The sequence below is a fragment of the Falco punctatus genome, assembly GCF_963210335.1.
Source record: "Falco punctatus genome assembly, chromosome: 7".
Classification (NCBI taxonomy): Eukaryota; Metazoa; Chordata; class Aves; order Falconiformes; family Falconidae; genus Falco; species Falco punctatus.
This window is the reverse complement of record NC_137587.1, coordinates 64,085,787-64,100,872: the sequence shown is the minus strand read 5'-3', so window position 1 is coordinate 64,100,872 and position 15,086 is coordinate 64,085,787. Positions and strand designations below refer to the sequence as shown.

At 39.9% G+C, this 15,086-nt stretch overlaps 1 protein-coding gene across 3 annotated transcripts in view; it reads right to left on the bottom strand.

Moving 5' to 3' along the window:
- The window catches only part of LOC308067893 (uncharacterized protein), an 85,265-nt gene that overhangs the window by 34,481 nt on the left and 35,698 nt on the right, over nt 1-15,086 (bottom strand). For all 3 annotated transcript variants that reach the window (XR_013929779.1, XR_013929780.1, XM_080397502.1), the window contains one exon: nt 1-15,086. This exon is cut by the window's left edge and continues 34,481 nt beyond it; it is cut by the window's right edge and continues 16,797 nt beyond it. The gene's annotated coding sequence lies outside the window, so the exon portion shown is untranslated.

Here is a 15,086-nt window from a genome sequence, read left to right as displayed (position 1 = left end):
GATTTCTGACCCTAAATCATGTAGGCTCTTCTGAAAATTCTCAATCCTGCACCTGGAGGTGAGAGGTACAATATTAGTACAACGTTTTACTTATTCATTTTATCAAACTGCATTGCTATTAGCAGAATTACTGCATTTGCTCTCACTAACTTAAAACTAGAGACATCAGAAATAAGGGGTTTATTATAGAACATTTCACCAATAGACTTTCCTGATACCTGAACAGAGCCCTGTTGGTACTGAACCAATAATAATTCATTTATAGAAAGCTCTTGAGTTGCAGTTTATTTTCAATTTGGTTCAAAGATGTCTAGTGAATGCACGAATTCTCTAGAAGTCTTTCCAAACAACCATTCCCTGCCTTTCTTCAGTAATGATACTTTTACACCTCGTCTTAAATGTTCTACTCCATTTTTAACGTAGTTTTGCCTGCAGAACTACACTTACTCTCTTCTCTGACTGCAAATTGGCAGAATGCCCTCTCCCATTGACTGATGGGTAAATAGTCCAAAGGATGAAGGACAATATTATTCTGATCTTACCTTCCCTGATTCAAATATCTGTTCACAGATGGGACCTTTAGTACAGCTTCTTGCGGGTTTTTTTTGGAGAGCGGTCAGAGGGTCAAGATGGTCAAATATATGGAGTGCTATGTTTACCATATTTCAATATCAGCTAAGCAGGTCTAGTTATCACTCCTTGACACCAGAGAAAATGAAGAATAATTCCATCAATGTCAATGCCATTACAACATCATAAAAGTGGCATAAGTTAGGAAAAAAACCTGGGCCCACCGCACCGAGGTTCTTTCATCTCCTCTGCATGTTCCCTAATTTGTCATTACTAGAATAGTTGCTATAACTATCCTGGTGAAAATATAAAGGAGAGACTTGCATGGCCCATAAACTCAATGAACCATTAAATAGGTGACAATAATCTTGATAGAAGTTTGGAATATTTAATTAGCACAAAAATGCACTTAGTGAGTGAGTTCAATTGCTATCACGGGTACTCCTCAAAATAATAGCTGAAGATTTTATGTGTCCATGAAATGCCTTAGAAGACATTTAAGAAAAGAAACAGACAATATTTCATGTGTTAATTGAGGATCAGACATATCTGTAAGTGCCCAGTAATAAACATTTCCAAGGAAAGTTAACCTAGGTCTCCTGGAATCCCAAAGGTGACTTCGTTACACATGAAGTCAAATAATTCATTGGCAACTTTTCAGTAACAGGAGCTCATAAAAACACAACTGAAGAGCAAATATTTTCCCTTTCCAACAAACCAGGGCCTGCTTAATAGCGGAAGATTTTGAAAAGAATAAAAGAAAAAAAGATCTTTGGAGACGATATAGTAATTTCCCATTTTAGGAACTTCCCACTTGAAATTGCCTAACAGAAGGTCTCTGTTCATACAAACTCAGTACTCCATATAATTTTCGGTAGCAGGGAGCTGTTTATATACATATTTTCTTCCCATGTGGCATTGCCTCCTTCATTGGTTAAGATTGTAAAGACTCATGTACATCTAGATTAAAGAGTATAGAGTAGAAGCATGTTTATAATAGCTCTCGCTTTGGCACTTGTGCTGCCACTCTTGAAATATCGCATCCAGATTTTGGCGTCCACAGCTGAGATTGTGTCTGCATTAAAAACTAGTTCACAGCAATCAGAGAGGATCTGTACGGTGAAACAACGCAGAGCACCTGGTGTCCCCGTAGCAGCTGGGGATCATTGGGGTTGGAGCACATTTCTCACCTAGTTTTATCCAGAAAAGGAGTCCAGTTTGGGCCATCTGAGGTAGCTGATAGTGTGAACTAAAGCAGCATAAGTAAAGATGATTGTGAGAATTCCTTCAAAAATACTCTCCTCATCTGAACAAGAACAGTATCATGGATGCACCCAGAAGGTGCTGAAAAATTGGGCATGGGGGTGGTTTAGAGAATAGCCCATGAATGAAGAAAGGATTGAAAAATATTTTTGAGACAGATACTCTCAAGGAGCTGTTGAAGACAAGATAAAGAATTGACTTGATCTCAGTCAAAAGTGAGTGGGTGTAAGTACTTTGTCAAGTACCAAATACTGCTACTTGGGCTGGAGAGTGAAGCTAGACAAATTTAGACCAGAAACATGATAAATATATATGTGGAGATACGGTATAACAGTGTATATGTACATATGCTTTTGCAATGAAGTTAAATTTTAAAGTAGAATAATGACTTTTACTCCAATTATAGCTTTCATTGCTTATAACTAAATGAAGTTTTCAGATTAAAATAATCTCTCTCCCATTCCCTTCCATGATAACCCAAGGTTAACCTCAGCTGTTGGACCTGAGGCAGGAAAAGAATTCAAAGAAATTTTATGACCTGTGGTATGCAGGCTAGCAGAAGACAGAGCTGCAATGGTCTTTTTGCTGTTAACTTCTATGAATCTGTCATTCAGAGGCTGCAAGCTGAAAGCTGATACCCCATACATTGCAGTGACCGTTCTAGGACATCTCTACTAACAGATGTTTCTATTCTTGTCCAAACACCTTCCTTCAAAGTTCTGTTCTCACTGTGACCTTCATACCATGACTTGTTATCTTTCTGGCAATGTTTCCAGAGTAGTTTCATGGACCAAAGCTGCTAAAATAATTTGGATACAGGTCAGATAAAATATTCATAGATGTTTGCCTACTTGTCAGTATTAGAACATTGTCAAACTTCTTGATGGTTTGTCACCCCTGTGTTGCAACAGATACAACATCTGGGCAAAATCTTTTATTTCCTCCATTTCATCAGAACTGCTCAGAACAGACTCAAGAAACCCAAAGTAATGTCTGCCACAGACACAGGCACAGTATAAAGAGAGGCTTCTTACTGACCATTTACCTTAACTGATTATTTTTAACATGCTGGCTTTTCCTAGATTGCCTGGGACTGTCTATCAAGAGCTTTTTCTCTCCTTTTCTCCTACTGCTGTCGTGCGCAACAGTCAACCTGAAGCTTTTGCCTGACATTTGGTGGTCCAGATGCTCATGTCGCTGCCTGACCTGTGGGTGTTCTTATCTTTGGAAATAAATTAGATACCATGCTAATACGTACGTCATCTTCCACATGGAGTTAGCAAAGTCTCTTCTCATTGTGTCATAGTGTGCGGGAAAGGTCTGTGTCACAGGGAGTCTCTTGTGTGACACAATCAGGTCCCCAGCATGACTAGTGGGTAGCATGGTGGCTTTCAAAGCTTGGTGATTTCCATCTGGCTACTTGACTCTGTCGAAATTTGGACTAACAAACATTTGTGTTTATGTAGTCAAACTTCATTTTGCTAGGGTTTTCTCAGCTTTTCATGGATCTTTGGATAAATGGGAAGAAGGGATAGGAATTTTTTTTTCTTTGAGTTATACCAATAAACTATTGCTAGAGAAACAAGAGACTTTTAGCTAAGTCAGTTGTACTTGCATTGCTGACCTATTCATCTGAATTTACTTTTGTTCAAGAGAAAAGAAAGTACTTGACCATACTGCTACAAGGGCACAAGCACAGCAGACCTAATCTTTTAGTGTTTTGTCATGACTGTAAAATTTTTGGGCTAAATTCAGTTTCTTAGAGTCATGCTTTTCCATATGCCTTTGGGAGACATCTACACACCATGGATAAATACTTTAGGGAAGAGGGGTTGAATGGCTAACCCTGATGTGATCTTGAATCTCTGCTAATGGCCATGAGATCTGGGGGAAGAAACAGCCACACTATTTTCAAACCAGGAACTGCAGCTGTGGGAACAAACAGAATGTAATAAACACTTGAATCAAAGTTTGTGGGAGTTTTGCTATTGACTTTGAAGTAAGCAAGTCTGAGGCCTTTACTATGGAAGCTGTGATTCTGTTTGTGGTTTCTTAATGGCTAAAATATCCCACGGTCAGCTTGAGAGTAAGGATTTCATTTTTGGTCTTAAAAAGAAAGGCATGAAGGAGAATTCCATATTGTTGTGCCGTCTGGCTTTTATTTTGAAGGGCATTTTTTGAAAAAATAGTGTAACTTGTGTGAAGAGTGTTGTGTTTAGGGAAAAAAAAAAAGTTCAAAAAATACCATGCATGATTGATCTCAAGTCTGCTTGCCGATCCAAAGACAACACAGCACGGCAGTCAAATATACATTTTATGGGCTTTTGTCTGTTTTGCAATAACAGTGGAAAGCATTCTTTAATTAAAATTTAAAACCGTAACTGATTAATTTTCTGTGTAAACAATCCCTGTAAACATGGAAAGTCAGCATTTTAAGGGCACAGCAGTATAAATTTTGCTTCCTCTCCCAGGCGCTCAAGGGAAAGATGGCAAGAAGGGAGGGGGAGCGCAGGAAGAGACCCAGGAGTGGGAAAAAGTTCAAGGCCTTGGTGTTCTGTACTCAGCGTACACCAGCTGCAGGATCTCGCCTGCTGCCCATTTCTCTGTGCAGGAATGTTGGCATAGGCTCCCCACTCTCTCTGGGCTCTGATTTATTCTCTCTCAGATGCTGGAGGCTGATTTTGAGAGCACCCATTCCCCCCACGGTGGGACAGTGCAGCAGTGAGTCGGGCAGAGGGATGTGAGGCTCTTACAAGATGGGGAGAATACTCTTAGTCTGTTCTTTGCAGCTATTTCCACTTCTAATGGCGACAGTGGCAAAACAAGATTAATTGCAGCTCCCTTCTTGCTTCTCTCAGCTTTCACTGGTATTTTGTTATTATCTTCCATAGGGCATTCATGGAAAGCTTGACAAATGTTAAGGTCTAGGTCCTCAGAAGTACTTTTCAGAGGGATTTAGTTACTCACAACATAAGAACTTGGTTTAAGTTTCTAAAGTCTTATGAGTAAAGTCAACCTTAAGTCTCTCTGGGAGAGAAAATCATCCCAGTAGCTAGCTGGTAGGAGTGGACAGCTGAAGGCTGGGTTCTCCCTTTGGCACTGTGGGATAATGTGTTTATCCTTTATGACACACAGCATGAGTAGAAGGATTTCCGTCAACAAAAGAAGCATTCAATCTGACACTTAGGATCCACTTTACCACCCTAAAATAATACTTCATACAAGCAGCTTTAGCCCTATCAGTGGCCAATGGCTTCAATGGGATCCACTGGAGGATATCACTCCAGAATAAGCATTGGAGAAGTGAGACTGTTGATATTTCAGCATTTTTTTTTTCACTATTATTTTCTTCAGAGAATAAAAAACAATGCATGACCATAGGTGTGAGTATTTTATCCATTTCTTTGCTGAACTGTTGTTAAATGGGAGCACATTTGATGCAATGATTCAAAAGGGTCAAGTGAAAGCTCTGTGGATGAGAGGAGTTGCACACCCTCTGTCTTTTGCAAAAGTGTCTTCCCATCTATTGTAATATAGATGCCTAAAGTAATTAATAATAAGCTGCTATAAATTCTGCTGCTGTTGCTACTGCTTTGTCTGTGGACTTCAAGGAATTTTATCAACGATTTCAGATTGTATTGCTCTCTGAACAAAAAAAACCAAACCAACAAACAAACAAAAAAAAGTGCGGTTCAAACCAAACACAGTTCTGATCTGACTGGAAGGCTTTGCTGTTGCACATGAAAATTATTTCATGTAACATATAAGTCTTTGCCACCTAGGCCATCCTAGTTCCCTTGCCTTAGCTGAGCATGAAACTGATTTTCCCTTATGCTTTCTTTATTCTTTGTCATTTTTCAGAAACCATAATGCAATAGTTCTCCCTGATAACACTCTTTCCTGTCTCTCCCCAAGCAAGCATCCCCAAGAGACAAATTCCTCCTGAGGTCCAGCGCTGTGAAACATTCACAAGGATGTCTCCCACCGTTACAATCTTGGAGAGAATCCTGCCATCTCACACAGCCCCTGCAGTTATTTGGTGAAACAGATCCAAGTAAAGTCAATGGTAAAACATCTGCTGGAGTTTTACCCAGCAACTTTAATGGAGCCAGGATGTCAGCCACTGAATTTTGGCACTCTGCAGCAGACAAATATTGTGATCTGAGATTCTCAAGACAGCTGGCCTCCAACCTTCCTGTCTGCACACTAGAAATAATTTCAGAGTTTATCAGTTCTGTATCATAATCAGTTCATCCAGCCATAAAACCTGTTGGCCTCATTACTTAACCATTTACCTACCAGTAATATGGCCATTAATGTTCTTATTTCAATCAGTTGTATTCTTACCAAAATGAGGCTGAGTATTAAGGAAGGACACTTCATGAATTAAGTATTTTCCGCCAAATAATTTGCCCCAAGAGTTTCTAAATCTTCTTTTCTTTACTACCATTGAAAAGGGATCAAAGTGAAACTCAGAAGACATATGCAGAGGTTACTTTTGTTAGCAGGGAATATAGATTATATCAGAGGTGTTCTGGGAAACAGTTTAGCTAAGTGGGGACACTAGCATGTGTCAGTGCTCCACTGACAATTTCTCTTACTCACGGTCACACTCCTGGCATTCAGAAATAGTGGAACAAGAGCACACAGGCCAGCAGAGGGTGAGAAATATTGGAAAATCCAGGCAGAAATGGTATAACTCCCAAGGTTTGGCTCTTCCAGACCGAAAGAGATTTACTGTAGCTGTTGCAAAGGCTGTTTGTTGAGGAGGAGAAGATTAAACAGGAGACCCTATTCAGTGCTAGTGGTCACTAGAAGATCTTGGAAGCATTCCTGGAGAAGGACACAGCCAACCAAAGCTCAAGCCTTGCCTTGCAAAGCCATACCCATTGCACACAAAAGCACCAGGAGTTGTTCCCATCCCATATTCAATTCAGCATAAGTACTCTTTTAAATGTTAGTGAAAGGGAATATCAGCCAGCCACAAAAAAGGACAATTACGTTATAGTTTTGAACTAAAAAGCCAATCTTTCTGCATTGAAATGAAACCTGAAAGGCATAAGCAAGGGGGTAAGGGGAGGAGGGACTGGGGAAAAAGGCGGAGGGGGGGATGGGGGACGGGACTGAGATGAGAAAAAGACTTCAGAAGCTCCAGCATTTGCTCAAGAGCCCTTATGTCTCTGAATGGTGCTATTTCTCTCATGCTACAGAGCCACAAAGTTGTTTCCACCCCCACCCCCCCTTCCTCTGGCAATGCGAACAAGATCATAAACGTCAGATGCAGTCTTGTCGCTTTAATGGTCTCATGGCTATGAATAAAAATGGCGCGGTAACAGATTTGTTAATTGACTTTATGTGCAACTGGCATACATTAGGCAGCTCCGTTAACACCGCTCACAAAGCTGGATGTGTTGCTGTTCTCTCCCACCGCCATCGAATTAAACTTTTAACAGTTGAGAGACCAGAGGGTTAAGCCTAGGAGGCTGGAGTGATATTTTCACTGCCTTTGATGACACACTAAAATACAGAACGTCTCATTTTGCAGCAGAACATTGAGTCTGCGAAGCCGATGTACATGTGGTTACTATTTGCAGAATTTGGCATTTTCTATGAATAGCATAAAACAGGCAGTGGATCAGCTGTCATGTTTTGACAGGGTTGTCCTTTTTTTCCGAATGCCATTCTTTTTTTTTTTTTTTTTTTTGCTTTTTTTCTTTTTCCCTTCTTTTTTTCTCCTCTTTATGCCATAAATCCAGTGTTTTTTTTTCCTTTTTTTTTTTTTTTCCACAGCAATCTATAAGGTTATGAATATTATATTAAAGGGACGGTTTGGCCATACTTCCAAAGGCTTAAGAAACCTTCTATCATGACAGATTGTGAACTCCGGGCTGAGGGGAGAAAGGAATAACGTTTGTGCATATGGACCAGTATAAGGGATTTGATCGGACATCAGGTTTTTAATGCAGATTGCACAAATATCCATCGGGACGCACATACACCTGAAAATCATCATGCCACGAGGCATGCGTTGTTTGAGATGGGCCCTTGGGATCTCTATTTGATCCCTATGATTCTTTGATCTTAGGGCAACCAGGCTTAACTTGTCCCTTCCTTGAGATCAAGAATGCGAGACTATTTTTGAGACGTATCTGTGGGGTTTTGCACCAAACATTTTAATATCCCTGTTTTGATGCATTATTTTCAGAATGATGAGGTATTTTATCCCACAGCTCTATGATGTCTGCTGAGAGGAAAAAAATACCACCACCAAGCCTTATCCTGAAAAGACATTAACATCAACACATTTTTCCAGTGCCAAAATCTCAGGTTGACCCTTCTAATCTGCTCACTCCATGAAGGCATAAACAGGGAATCTTGATGTCTTTGGCTCTGTATTTCAGAAGAGTGGACCTGAAGCATGCAGTAAAGCTCACAGACCACAGCTCCTCTCCTCGCTCCTCCTAGGGGTGGAAGGGATGGCCAGGTCATGCCCCGTGCACACGCTGTGTGGCCCTGGGGAGCTATTCACTTTTCAGCAGAGACTGCTGTGTGCGTTTGCCTGACGTTGCACACCCACGGTAGAGTGGGTAGGCTTTGCCAGCAGCCGTGACATTTCAGGTGACAGGCCAGCCGGTGCTAGCACATGAGCAAGGGCTCCAGGAGAGCCAGAAAAGAGGAAAAGAGTAGATCCAAACAACGGAGTTATTGCTTAAACTCTAAGCACTCTCGCTCCCATCTGTTCACCCTCACCTCCTAGGCATCGCCTTCACCTTCACGCACCGCAGAGGTTGGCTTGGCTTGTTCTCTCTTGAACACGTTCATATTTTGGGATGCCAGATTCAGACATTTGTTACGGTTATTGGCACTCTACATCACATCCAGAGATGAAGATCCCTGCCTACTGATATTTTCCTCTGTCTTTATTCTCATTCTTTAAACATCATCAGGTTTCACCAGATTAAATCTCTCAGCATTCAGGAGTAAACAAGAAAATTACTCTTCTGGTTTTGATAATCAATTATCATGTCAGCTTATTTCATGGATCAGGTAGTTAATATTTGATAATCAACAGATTGCCCAGAATTTGCTGCCCTCAATACTATTCCTTAGCTCTGCTGCTTCTCTTGGAAACTTCTGCTAATAGTCTTCCACAGTGGTTGCAGGGAACAAAATTATTTAAAGAGGTGAATGGTGAGAGAAATGCAAAATGAAATAGTATACTAGGAAATTAATTTTCTTAGTGGTACCTTTGAAAGTAAGATGGTCCCTTCCATGCCAGGGCTAGAGACACCTTTATGCTTGAAAACCATCGTGTGAGATGTTTGAAACTAGGAGGACTGTGCCTGTTATAGGTGTTTCATTCCAACCCACTCTTTTGCCCAACAATTTCTGATGCTTCCTTACCGCATTTCTTTCTCTTTTAAATTTTCTAGATAGCTTGTCTTGATAAAAACATATTTCAGGTCAGATACAGTCTGATCATGGAAGCTTTTAAACTCTCTTGCTGACCTGGAATTAGTAGATTCATGCAACTTTCCACCAAACTCAGTACACCATAAAATAAGTGTTTTACGCTACAGCGGTATTGCTGGCAATGCATAAAATAAATGTCCTGTATGCGCAACACCATAACTTCAGTCTAAAATACTATCTACAGATTTAATAGATGGATAGATATTGCTTTGGTTGTACAGTGCCTAACACTGTAAGCTGTTTCTTAGTCATTTTTTATGTATTATTGGGCCAAACACACTTAGTGACAGTGAACAGACAAGGCATTTACATGGATAAACAAGCAATAAACTTCCGCAGCCACATGACATCCCATAGTTTGTAACAGCAGAATTGTACAGCCCAGTCACCCTTTCATCTCTGGACTGAGATAAACTTACTATTTATCATCCATTCATTCATCGTCCAAATCTCTCATGAATTATATCTTTCCTCATTATTTTGATGTTAATCTTTCAACATTTTTCCCTGGATCTTCTAATGAACAATGAGTCTAAATCATAAGCAAGTTTTAGGAGTAAAAGGCAATGAGATATCGGCAGTGGGTGAGTGGGATGTGCAAGACAACTCTGTTCATTTCAGGTGAGTTATACCAAACTGTTGTTTATGGAAGTAAAGAAAACAAATTATTTGCTAGGGTATAAAACCAGTATAGAGCCAAAGGGAACATCCATGTTTTGATTCTGAGCATAATTTTGCCTGATGGAGGTATTACACCTCCAGAAATTAGTTTTATGAAAAACCTTCAGCCATTCACTGTTCTTGGTTTGTGTACCCATCTGAAGGTAGGATGTATGCACCAGCAGCATTAAAAACTTATAACGCTTACAATCATCACCGTCCTGGAGCGGGTTTCCTCCCTTCCCAAGTCTGGTCAGCCCTTGCAGATACTCCATTTTACATAGCCACAAATTTATCAGTACAATCATTTTCATGTGAAGCATTCTATATGGTATGGCTATTTTCAGCCCAAAATATATTTCAGCATTGATGTGATAACAGCCTACAGAGGGTCAATTGTGTAAAGTGAGTCAACTCTTTGTAACTGCATTTTACTGCAGCAGTTACACCAGTGGTCCTTTGGTCCATGGACCAGTAAGCACAAACCACTGAATAGGGAGGGTTTTCATCTTTCTTTCCTGAACACATGGAAAAAGATATATTGCTATTTGCAGTTTTATTACAATTGAATGCTTTTGGAAGAGGAAATGTTTTTGCTGATGTTCTGATTTGGGTAAGAAGTCTAACAGTGTTGTAATATTCTTTTTTAACATTGTTGTAGAATAAAATATTTGGAAGTTAGGAGTTTATTTGAAAGTGTAGTTGATTCTGAAACTTTTCTTTTACATTTTATATCATGTCTTTGATTGTACAGTTTTCAAATATATAAAAAAAAATATTTTCATTTTCTCAATAGTTTTCACTTGAACCAGAGTGTATTTTTCCATACAACAATAACAAAAAAACCCAACCAAAGCCCAAACATGGAAAACATTCAGACTTTTAGTTTTATTGAGGATCCAATGGAAATAAATTTGAATTCCTTCAACAATCTTTATTTTCCTCCTTACCACAAACCTATGTGTGCCATAAATCAAATCCTAAAAGTATCCCTATTTTCAGTCTTTGATCTTAGCGTATAGCTCAGAGAAAGGCCAAACCAAGATATTTTTTTCTACTACACTGAGCCTGCTTTGTTAGATGAAACTATCTGTTGGCTTACTTCAGCTGGAATTGGCCTTCCAAGCATAGCTGGATTATTAGAATTCAGTCAAAAACCCACTGAAAAATAACTGCATAATGGGAACAGGAGGTCCCCTATGTGTCCTGTATTTCATACAAATAAGAGCTGGATTGTCTCCTTCTTTCTTCTGGAGGGGAAAAGCCATTTGCAAGAGGCTGGTTGTGGGGCAGGAAGGGGAGTGATTGCTCTTCATCCCCCATGAAGACTCTCCAGCTCTGAGCTGAGCTTAGGTGGATTTTACAGTGTCCCTCTGCTGCATATCCTAGTTCCACTTTCTGCTCCCACTTGAGATTACATACAAAGATCGTCGCCCTTTTTCATCCACAAAAAAGTGCCCTTTTTTAATAGTTATTGTCTTTCTTTTCTTTCCCTGCTTCACCTGTGGGTCCATCTGGGGAAGGAGTGGGAAGATGCATGGGGTGGGAGGAGTGGGATGGAAAGGAGGGAGAGGAAGGGAGCATGTGCGCGTGGGGGTACGCTGTGTCCTCCAGGGAGGCAGTTCCTGTCAGGGAGATTACAATGGTTGTCATCTGAGTGATCCAAAAGGAGGGAAACACTGCGTAGAGGATGAATTTCCACAGCTGTGAAGGGCTGCTAATAACATCACCACGCGCACCCACACCACCACCCTCCTTCCCGCACCGTTGTCACTCTCTGCAGGAAGAGAGCAGCTACAGTCCCCGCAAAAAGTGGCACAGCCCAGCTGCCCCTGACGTGGGGGCTGCGGGCACGGGGGGGCTGCCCCAGCCAAATTGCAGACAAAGGCCACACACACACACACACACACACACCCCAGCAGCAAGGACTTTTATCCTCCTCACTTTTTGCTTCTGCATAGTAATTATTCTTTTTATCAACAGAATATTTGGGAAAGGAGCAAGTATTGCTGCAGAAAAAAAAAAAAAAAAGTGTTTATGAATAATGGAACATTTCAAATCCATCTGGTTTCCGAGACATTTTTTAGTTTCTTGCTACAGCCAATTATATAGCATGCTTGAGTGATAACTGGTTTTATCCTCAGGCTCATTCTGCACACTAATTTCTACACTGATAGTTGCTACCAACCTCTGAGGTTAGTAGCCATATGGTAGTCCAATATGGCACTTAATACTACACTTGTTATACAGTAAGCAGTATTCCGGCAATCATAAATCCACATTGTAGTAGGCATGTAAAAAAGCTGTAAGTCCTTTTCTGAGTTTTGGCAGTGATGGCTATTTTTAATTTAATTTCAAGGACATTATAGAATCATTTGCGACACTTTTTTTTTTTTTCCCTTCTCTGTTTTATTGCTGATGAAAGTCAAATTGCTGGCACCAATCCTTCCTGTAAATGGCAAAGACAGTGGAGAGCGATAGTTCTTTTCCTAGCAGAGGATCTCCTGATACTGATGCTTCTGTCAAATTGATCCCATCCAGTAGGAATTGGAAAGCCTCCTCTAAATTGTGCTGTGTGTTGCTAAACAAATGCCAGTCACTAGAAATAGCAAAGTGGCATTTTGTGGGCTACCCATCTTGCAAAATAATAACCACCCTTAGCATTAATTCAAGGATTTTATCACAATATCCTCATCTGATGAGCCATACTGCAGGCTGGTTAAGGCAAGGTTGGTCATTATTGTACCTATCACAAACATCAGAGGCACGGGAAGATAAACACAGTTGTCAGTATGAATGTGAATCCCTTCCAAACTGGGAAAGGGAATGTAGGTGTCCTGGCTCCCATACCTCTACAAGCATTAAGTCAAAGACTTTCACAGACGGAAGGAGGGAAATACTCACATGCAAATGTACAGGAAATTGCATAGAAAACAAATCCATCCTTTCATCAACCTATTCTCATTTCAGCACCATATTTCCTATGAGGTTGAAAAATCTGCTGCATGAGAACATATGTTCCTTCAAAACTCATTTCAGATGTAACTTTTTTTAGGTTTCACCTCCTCTTTGTGCTTTCTTTCCGTAAACGGCTTTCGAGGGCTGTTGTTTTTCCTATTTATTTCTCAGCAATCATTAAGAACTATTTGATTCAAAGAAGGCTTTTCACAAAATGTGTTGAATAATACAACAGGTAGTCTGGTGTAAAAAAATCAATTAATTATTTTCACCTCTATTAAAAAACAAAAACAAAATGAAAAACAAAAACAAAAAACAAACACAACAAAACAAAACCCAAAAGAGTTGTCCTATATTTACACTTCTACCTTGCTTCCCAAATCTAGCAAGTTTTGTGGGTTTTTTTTTTCCCTCTTGTGCTTCTAGCAGTAAGTATAACTTCTAAGGAAGTTTTATGATGTATGGAGTATAATCTACTGTGGAGAGAAAGTTATTCTACATGAAGCTCAGCTGGAGAAGGTAGAATAAATAGACTTTAGATTTTATCTCTGACGTGCAAGTTGACTGAGGGATTTAGGGAAATTGATATGATGGTTAGGTCCAACCTGACCCAGTGGCCTTAAAGAGGATGGAGAACTACTGTCTCTTATCCCAGATGAAGTCTGAAAACAGAGGACACTCAGGACAGCTATGAAGTGGACATGATTTCTTGATATAATAACACCATGTTATCTTAACTGCTAGCTATAACTGCAGTCATTACAGTGCTAAGCAATGTAGCCACCAAGTTAAAACTGCATTAAGAGAAGGAAAGGAACACTTAAAGGATAAAGAGAACAATTGTGTCCTCATACGCTTTGTATTTGACTGTCTGAGCCTGAAGAACTTGTTATCAGAAGTCATGAGCATCTTTTCATGTGATCTTTATAGTGCACCTTGAAATGAAAAGTAGTCATTCACAGAGTTGCTGTAATGATTACATTTGATTTGACTCAGGAAAGAGAAATAAAATCAACCCCAACTGATACACTTGCTTTGCTTGTATGGATATTAGTACCATAGCTCCATTTGTAATTTTCTGTGTCTTTTCATATCATGTGTACTAGCCACTCCACTACAACAACGTGAATTTGTAAACAGACTACCTGGTCCTTATCTTAACATTGAAGAGTGCAAGATATCTAACTGCAGAAGTCAGTGTAGAGATATGTATTTTGGCTGTGAAAACAGATCTTGACCTTTGAATTCAAGTCACTCATTTCCAGAGCTACGTGTAGACAAGTGGAAAAATAAGGGATGTAGCCTCTTCCCTCAGTGAAGTTACTGAAGTCAAGAAAGATGTTGGGCAAACTGTAGGTCACCTTGAAACAGAAGGTTTTGCTCTTCTTATTTGAGAGTATCTGTCTCTGGACAAACTGACTTAATTTTGTCTTTGCCTCTGCAGTGAGGAGATTTTGCAGACTTTTGTCCTGGCTAGTTACTTGTGTTTCTTTGCCTATATGTAAGCAAGGTTTTGGAAGATGGGAGGCCAAGCTGTAATATTTTTTTCTCTCCCCCCCCCCCTTTTTTTTTTTTTTTCCAAAACCAGGAAATTCCTCTCTGGGCTTATCTATTTGGATGTTTACCAGCAAGCTTTCCCCTTAGTTAGCTTATTCCATCTACAAACTCAGTCGGTAAAAGGCAATCCAGAATAAGAGTGTGCATACGAGTGGAAGGGAAATGGGAGTATTTTATACCAAAGGAAGCTATTACAGCACATTCCCAAGTGTAAACAAGAAACAAGCTTTTAGGAAAACCAAAAAGAGATTTATTTTTTTTTTTTAGAAAAGCAAAGTTTGGGACTTGGCAGCATTGTGGTTGCCTCAGCTGCTACCATCTTCTCTTACTACTTGAGAGTAGAGAAAATTGTATATATTTTCAAAAAAGTCCTCCTTTCCTGCCTGTGAAATGTCACAGAATTATCTTTTTTTTTTTCTTTCTTTACACACAAATGCCCCTAGTATTGACTTCTGTGATCCATTTGATTAGTCATCAGTCAAGTAGCTCATATCCAAAACTGAAGACAACTTAAATGGATGGGCAATCGGAATATTCCCCAGGAAACCAGAACCTGCAGGACCATTTTGCTAGGAAGAGACTCTGCACTGGCTGACACAGGGAAG